Here is an 8567-nt window from a genome sequence, read left to right as displayed (position 1 = left end):
TCACATCGTAGTAGAAAAGTCCTGTTCTGGGATGTGACAGAAAACCCAAAACAAATTATTAACGGATTTTCAGTGTTTCTCTACTATGTAGTTGATACGTAGTTGTCGTTTCTGACTAATCCAGTGTTGGTGTTACTAAGGAATGCCAGATTACTGTTCACAGAGCACAGTAGACATTTACATATTGAAACTGCAGGGTCAGCTTTTTTTCCACTTTAAGTATGTATTTTAAGTTCAGGCTTTGTGCAAGTTGAAAGGATCTTGAGATTAAACTTGTTGTGAAAGTGAAATATTTTCATTTGTCTTATTGTTCTATTACACTTTAAATTGCCTCAGATTTTTTTCCTGCCTCTTAGTTTTTGTTGCCTCATTCTTCTTGCAGTATCTAATAATCAGACAAACTCTTACACTTGGGTCTGTAGCGTTCTTTTTGTGCCCCTGGTTCTGAACCAAGATGGTGGCTGTCTCAAGTGTCCTGAGATGATGTTTTAGTCCTCCCACCGCTTGCTTTTCCACTTTTCCACATACCACCTCTCCTGGCAGCTAGTCGTTGCATTGCAGGAGATGACTTTGACTGCAGTAGTCAAAAGTAGTCACTTTGTCTACAATTCATAAGCAGGAGAAAGGAAAATTGAATCTTTGCTTGTTCTAGTCGGGCAAAAAACCCTGGAAAGCAGTGGTTGGTGTTTCACTTGAAGATGTACGGATGGTGAGGCACAAAGGTATCTGGCAGTAATCCTTCTAGACAGTGGAAGGAAAGGAGAAATAAGGGACTTCATATGGTTCAAAGACTTCGTTCACTCCTTAATTTCAGGTGAAATCTCTGGGAACGCTGATGTAGGGACAAATCAAGCAATAAATGTGGAAACCTCTTGGACTTGATCTAGTCTTGGGTTCCTCTTGCTTTGTTGTTCTCTGCTACTTTTAGTCTTTAATTGAAATCTGCTCTTGAAGTGATTAAACTATGAGCTATGGATTATATTTATCTAAATGCTATATTTATCTAAACCCTAATGTTTAAGTAAATTTCTGTGTGTGATTATGTCTGCACAAAGGACGTTGTACGAAATGTTTAAACTATAATATCCATGCTCTAGGTAAACAAAATTTTTGAATTCCTCTCTGGAGAAGAAAAACAAAAGTGAACTGGAACTCTAGAATGACATAGCACTTCTGAAAGGGAAGTGGTATAAATTTAATAAAAATTAAATAGTGCTGAAAACACATATTTTTAAAAAAAAATCCTTAAAAGATCATTTTCATTTATGAGTATAGAGTATACTTCATTCATTGGGCTCGACTGAAATTTTTATTGATTTAGCACTTGCTGTTGCATTCCATTCCTAACTCTATGTGCTGTGAGGTAGACACAAGGGAGTGTTTTGTCTGTACAGATTACAAAATTACTGATCTGTTAGTTTTGCGTGGTAAGAGATGTGCAAGATATTCCTCAACTAAAAGTGCTCAGTCTTGTGCAATTGCCAGCATGTGTTGGATGCTGGCAAAGCCTGGCAGGTTAAGGCAGTACTTAAGTCCTGTCTTGAGGCTTGGATTCCTGAGGTCTTGCTATCAAACTTACTACAAGCGGGTCTGGTACTTTCTCCCCTCCTAAATATATTTCTACTTTTTCTGAAGGTATTTTTTTATTTACAAGAGCATTGCTCAGTCTGTGCATCACAGTGATCAGCTGCTACTTCCGCCAGCAGTACAGCTGACCCTTGGGACGGGTCAGAGAGAACTTCCAAGTGGGATTCAGCACCCGCCAGGCTATGCCAAACCCTGTTTGGTAGCTCCAGCCAGGTTACTGTAGCTGCCTAAGAGCTGCATTGCCCTCTAAAAAGAAATTTGAGATAACAGCTAGGGATTGATTTAGATTAGTATTCTATTCTCTTAAATTTACCTGGTAGGGAAGAGGTGAAAGTACAGTAAGAGTGAACCTCCTAATGTCAGGTTTTTAACAGCTGTGTTATGGTAACCCTATCGTGTAAGACAAATGTTCTCTCCAAAGCTAGACCATCCTGTAGCGCTGCTAATTAATTGCTTTGCTGCTGCTTTCTTCCTTGGCTTTTATTGTGGGAGCTGCTTTTCGGTGGTGGATATGTGGTGGGGTGGAATCTAACCTGATTGCACATCCTGTCACTCAGAGTCAGACCTTTGCAGGATGGAGAACAGCTGAGCAAGGTCCAGGTGCTGCATGCTTGTAGCACAGCATATGTTAGGTCCTTATTCTTGCTGTGGAATCCTTGCGTTGCTCAGCTTTCAAGGGAAAGGACTGTTTACAGAATGAGTAAGGTAGGCACTGAAGGTCCTGCTGCAGAAAGGGGTTGAAAAGCAGAATTAGGAAAGTTGATCTAGAAATGGGATCTGCTGTTTCAGTGTAGCTTCTAGCTTCTGTTAGTGGAATGCTTAACATAATTTCCAGTTTATTCTTAGAAAATGTAGCTATTTATAACTCCAAAATATATAAAGCTAACAATATTCTTTGAAAAGTAACTTGTAGAGTTCTTTTCTGCTCCTACAGTTGGAAATCTTCAGCCATAAAACCCAACTCAACAACAAGAAAGCCCTCCCAAACTCCTTAATTTTTAAAACAACCCCCCTAAATACTTCCTCTAGGTGCAGTAGGTGAGAAAATAGAGATGTTTCCTGTGTTAAAAGAAGCATTAGGGAAAATATTCTCAAAAAAAAAAAAAAAGTTGACTCCCAAATAAGTAAGTTGCTTTGCACCAGCAGCAGCTCTAAAGCGACCTGGGATCTGTGGTTTTACTGCTCTGTGTTGCTGCCAGGCGTGTCGGTCGCTGTGCTTCAGGAAGGGTGAGCCAGGGGAGCTGACATTTTTGGCTGTACTTAAGTCTATTGGACAAGTAGATACAACACCCTGACTCTTAAGTGGAACCTAGAGTGGTGTGGGTTTTTTTTGTTTGATTGGGGTTTTGTTTGTTGTTTTTTTCCAAATCCCAGTTGTAAATGAGAGGCTGTGATGATGATGAGGAGAGGCTGTCGCAGCTGAACACAATATAAATGCAAATGTGAAGGAGGCTGCGCATAAACTCATCAGGTGTGCAAGGGCAACGCAATAGTCTTCCAGAGAAAAGGTAAAAATGCAATTCCAAACGCCTTTTTTTCCCCCTTTTCAGTTGATTACGTCTTAAACCTCTGACTTAGAGGCTGGGAACCGCGTGCGAAGGCAGAGGCGCTGAGGCTGAGCTCGCCCGCCGGACCCGGGTGCGCGGCGGCTACTCTGACCCCGGCCCTGCGGCAGGGACGAGCGGCGAGGGCAGGCACGGCCGCCGCCGCCCGGCTCCTCCTCCGGCGGCCCCGGCTCTCCGGGGCGGGTCCGGCCGCCCCCAACGCCCAGCCCGGCGGGGCGGGCCCGCAGCCGCGGCGGGGTGCGCGGAGCCCGGGTAAGCACATGGGCGGGCGAGCCGGGGACGGCGGCTGCCGAGCGGGACGAGCAGGGAATTGTGCCGGGGTGAGTGTTCCCCCGGCGGCAGCGGGTCGGGGGTGTCAGCGGCGGGGGGGGCGGGACGGGACACCGCTTCTGCGGCCGGCGACTCACAGCCCGTGTGCCAGTCAGGATCGAGGGAGGTGATGGTACAGGGCGCCCCAAAGCCCCCTTGCTCAGCCGAGGTCCTGTCCCAGGTCGGGAGAAGACCTGGCAACAGGGGCAGGTTGAGCCCCCGCTCTGTGTGTTTTGCTTTTGGTCCAGTTACGCGGTGCCGTTGAGAGCGTGAGCTTTGCTCCTGTACTCAGGAACAGGGATTTGGTTATTAAAATAACAACAACAAAAAAAAAATCCACCACCCGGGAAACCAGACCTAGCCTATGCTGTAATACTTTAATTGACTCGTTTCTAGCAGTTTTGGGGTGCGGCCAGGGGAAAGCGCTGAACTTGCCAGGGCAGGCGTTCAGACAGGTTGTGTCTCCTGTCCTTAGGGAAAACCTTTCTGCAAAAGATGCAAAGATGACTTGATCGAGTTTTGATCAAGCAAGAAGTGAAGGACCTGGAATGATGCCTATAACGTGCCCAGACATTTGTGCTTCGTTTAGGGCGTTAAAGTAGCTTCTGTCTTTGAGTGTGTGCACCGGTGGCTTTTCCTGATGTGGTCTAATAGCCAGAGGAGGACTCCAAGTCTGGTTCCCAGTTGTACTACAAATTCTTGCACCTGTGAGCAAGTCACTTCATCTCTCTGTGTCTTGGTTTCCACGTATGTTACAGAGGAACAAACATGATCTCCCTAGTGGCTTGGAATGGAAAGAAAATAAGAGAAATCAGGACGCTGCTTCCTGATTAGCTGGGAAAATGTGGACCGACATTAAAACATGGCCTGGAAATTGTGAAAATTATTTCATGGGGACTTCTGCTAACTTGCTTCCTATTTTGTGTAGTAAAGATGAGGCATCACCAAGAGGCAAGTCCCACATATAACCATGTTTTCCCGCATTCTTCAGAGAGGGCCGTGCTAGAGAGGCTGTGTGTGTGCTGACACTCCTCGTATACTGTGTGCTGGGGTACTTAACCACATCATCTTCAGTGTGTGCTCCTGGAGACACCTGGGTCTTCTAGGAAGAGTCTAAGAGGAATGAGTGGATGGAATGACTTAAAAAAAAAAATCTCTTTTAACCTTACTCCAGTTCTGCAGTAAAATCATGTAGAAGACTCCCACTTTCTAAAGCTCCTTTAGGAAGGGCCCGCAGATCTCTGTCCTGAAAATGCAGGCAACAGCTTGTATGTGTCTGCAGGAGTGGTGCCGGGGGAAAATTCCCAGGCTGTGGCTTGTCCCTGGAGCTCACAGAGTTGTAGCAGGAGGATAATGTATGAATTTGGGTTAGTTTTGTAAAAGAGGCTGGGTATGAGATGATCAGGAACACCTTGGTGTCATGCATGCTGAGATGAAGACAAACCGTCTTCCATTCTGAGAGGTAAATTGAATACCAGAGATGTCAAAAAAGGATTTTTCCTCTCTCCCGCCAGTCTCTGCTGTAGATAATCACTGTAACTGACTTGGAAAGGTAGAATTCTTCCTTTTCTGCAGTATTGGATGTTTGAGGAAGGACAGACCAGAATTTTATTTCCTCGGGAGACAGGCTTGTCATAGCAAGAAGTCCGTATTCCTGCTGGTGGTACTGTGAGGCTTGTCCTCCTAAGACAGACAGCAGGTGCCTTTGCTTTGAGGCCTGGCTTTGTTAGCAACCAGCTTGATCCTCTTTGGCCAGCAGTTTACTTCTGCTGCAGATGGCAAGCACCCCTTCTAGCACTGCTGGGAACACGGGCAGGGGAGGCTCCGGGGACACTGACACCAAGTGAAATAACAGAGGTTTATTTGTCTTGTGAGACAAGGTGACAAACCTAAGGTCTTCCTGTCCTTCTGGGAAGCTTTTGGACAAAAGCATCTGTGTGGCACAGTGGTACTTCTAATGAATAGAGCAGAGAGATGTCATCTTGCGGATATGCACAAGAAAGCTGCCTGCTGCAAGGGTGCAGGGAGCGTGATCCTCTCCCACCTCATTCTTTGGGAACCACTGACACCTGCTCATGGTGCAGGTAGATCAGTAGTTGATCTGCCTCAGGTGTGGATGTTTCTGGCTGGTACAAGGCAATGCAGGTCCCAGCTGTAGCCTTTTAAGATTCGCACAGCTCGGGGCAGGAGGTGACAGGGGACAATTACAGTAATTGTACCGGAACCATAGCCGTGAATTAGTAGTTCCCAGCAAAGTATGTGACCAAGTTATCTGCATTCTTTCATAATCTCGACATAATTATATTGTTTGTGTATTTATTTTCCTATGCTGCCGTTGGTTTGTCCTAAGACACCAAGTTCCCACAGATGGCTGTACCCCTTTTCTCACTCCCTGCACAAAGCATTTCTCCCCGGCATCCATACTAGCAGCCTGCTGCTGCGAGCAAGTGCCGAGCGCCTGCGGTGCTGAGCCAGGCTCTGGCTCCCTTGGGTGGCCTTGCATGTGGCATCCAGCAAAGGATAAAAAAGAGGAGACATTTACGGAGACACTCCTGTTGTTCTAGCCACAGGCAAAGGCAGTAGCATGAGCGCTTCTGACAGAACAAGCTACACAGTTGAGTTTAGCACAAGCTTTTTGGTCAGGAAAGTGTCTCTTACTCCGTAACTCGTGAGTCGCACAGGACCTGATCTGCAGCGTGTTGATTTTTGACAGTACCTTGTGTGAGCGGTGCTGCAAGATCAAGGGCAAGTGTAGAGTCTTGCATTTGGGTAAAAACAACCCCATGTACCAGTACAAGTTGGGGACTGAACTGTTGGGGAGCAGCACAGAGGAAAGGGACCTGGGGGTCCTGGTGAACAGCAGGATGACCATGAGCCAGCAATGTGCCCTTGTGGCCAAGAAGGCCAATGGCGTCCTGGGATGTATTAGAAGGGGTGTGGTTAGTAGGTCGAGAGAGGTTCTCCTCCCCCTCTACTCTGCCCTGGTGAGGTGACATCTGGAATATTGTGTCCAGTTCTGGGCCCCTCAGTTCAAGAAGGACAAGGAACTGCTTGAGAGAGTCCAGCGCAGGGCCACAAAGATGATGAGGGGAGTGGAGCATCTCCCTTATGAGGAAAGGCTGAGGGAGCTGGGTCTCTTTAGCTTGGAGAAGAAGAGACTGAGGGGGGACCTCATTAATGTTTATAAATATGTGAAGAGTGACTGTCATGACGACAAAAACAGGCTCTTCTCAGTGACATCCAATGATAGGACAAGGGGAAATGGATATAAGCTGGAACACAGGAGGTTCCGCTTAAACATGAGGAAGAACTTCCTCCCAGTAAGGGTAACAGAACACTGGAACAGGCTGCCCAAAGAGGTTGTGGAGTCTCCTTCTCTGGAGATGTTCAAAACCCGCCTGGACGTGTTCTTGTGTGATCTGATGTAGGTGGTCCTGCTCCAGCAGGGGGATTTGACTAGATGATCCTTTGAGGTCCCTTCCAATCCCTAACATTCTGTGATTCTGTGATGTACAGGAGCTCTTACTGCATGGTGGAAAAGAGCCTGTCAAAACTGCTCCTTGCTGCAGAACCAGGGGGGACTCAATAAAGAAGCTGGTTTTGCAGAATATCTTATGGAAATTTAATCTTGTTTATCACTTGGAGAAAAAAGTTGTCAAAAGTTTTAGACTGAAATTGGTGGGTTTTAAGCAGAAGTTAAACATTTCCACATTGTCTCTCTGCTCCCACTGGTAGCTGCCCCTGACTGGGGCAGTGCCCATGGCTGGGCAGAGGGGAAGCCTGGAGTTCTCAACAGAGGTGGCCCACTGCCTCCAAACCTGGGCAAGAAGGAAAAAGTAAAATTCACTTATGGGAAACAGGCTGAGGGAGACTGAAAGAAAGGGCAGCAAAATTGGCCTCCTCTCTTCCCTCCCTACGCTCAAATGTCAGACGAGCCCCTAGCAGTGGGCTCCTCTCAGCAAGCTGGTGCCACGTCCTCCCCAGCAGACAGAGCAATGCTGAAGGGAACCGCAGAGGTGTAACTGCAGGGACAGGGCGTCGCTTGGCTTGTTAAGAACATGCTTTAATGAATATGCAGCATAATCTTTTTTGCTTTCTCTCCTACTACTAAATAAAAGGGGGACAGTTTGAAAAATGAGCTGGTGATGCCTTTTGTTGCAAGCCAGGTCTCTGAGATAAGAAGAGGTGGTTATTAGTTAAAGCAGCTGACTGGTATTTTTAAGTATCTTCTACTTGGCCCGGTACAAGAGTAACATTTGCCCCAAAGTAGTGTGGGTGACATCAGCTGCAAGCCTTTTCCCTTTCTCACAGAGACACCAGCCTGCAGTATTTTTTTGGATCCCTTCCCAGCCAGACATTTGACCAGTTGTAGGTGCAGCTGTGTTGTCTGACCTGGTTCCACATCCAGGTGACCACAAAGGCCGGTGGCATTGGATTCACTGTGTTTTCAGATCACAGTTTGGTTCTACCTCATTGGTAAGAATAAGCAAGCTCAGATACTTTGCAGATGGTGAAAGATATGGCGCGGAGATGCTTGTCAAGAAGAGCTTTTCTCCCTTCTACCTCTCTCCCCTCTCTTGTCTTACTCCTCCAAATAAGGTTTGCATGATTACACGCTTACTTAGCTTTGCATAAATTGTCACGTTTATGTGGCCAAGTGAAAATCTGGGTACAAAAAATATGAGTTTTGACTGAGTGTGGTTTAAAAAAATATTACTTTTGACTCAGTACTAACGCAGATGTCTTTGCAATTCCCTTTCTTAACGGCCAGGAAGATAAAATGAAAAGGTCCATCACTTACCACTCCATCTCCCAGCAAAGCTGCTATCTAAAGTTCCTGCTGCTAATCCTGGGCTAGTGCTGATGAGCAGTGGGTGATGATGAAGCTTTCTTTCAATTTCTGCTGCTGAGAGTCTAGCTGGGCTGAAAGGCAGAGAATTCATCCTGCAAATTAGTTGATTTAAGCCTAAGATAAGACCAAATTGCAGAAACATGTCAACCTGTCAATGTTTTGTATGAAAACAACCTGAAATCCCTTCACACCTGTCACATCTGGTTGCAAGCAGAGGCTTGTCCTCCTTTGGATGTTGTGTGCTCTGGAATTAG

The sequence above is a fragment of the Tauraco erythrolophus genome, chromosome 9 (assembly GCF_009769465.1).
Source record: "Tauraco erythrolophus isolate bTauEry1 chromosome 9, bTauEry1.pri, whole genome shotgun sequence".
In the NCBI taxonomy this organism is placed as follows: domain Eukaryota; kingdom Metazoa; phylum Chordata; class Aves; order Musophagiformes; family Musophagidae; genus Tauraco; species Tauraco erythrolophus.
Note: the sequence above shows the minus strand (reverse complement) of the source record.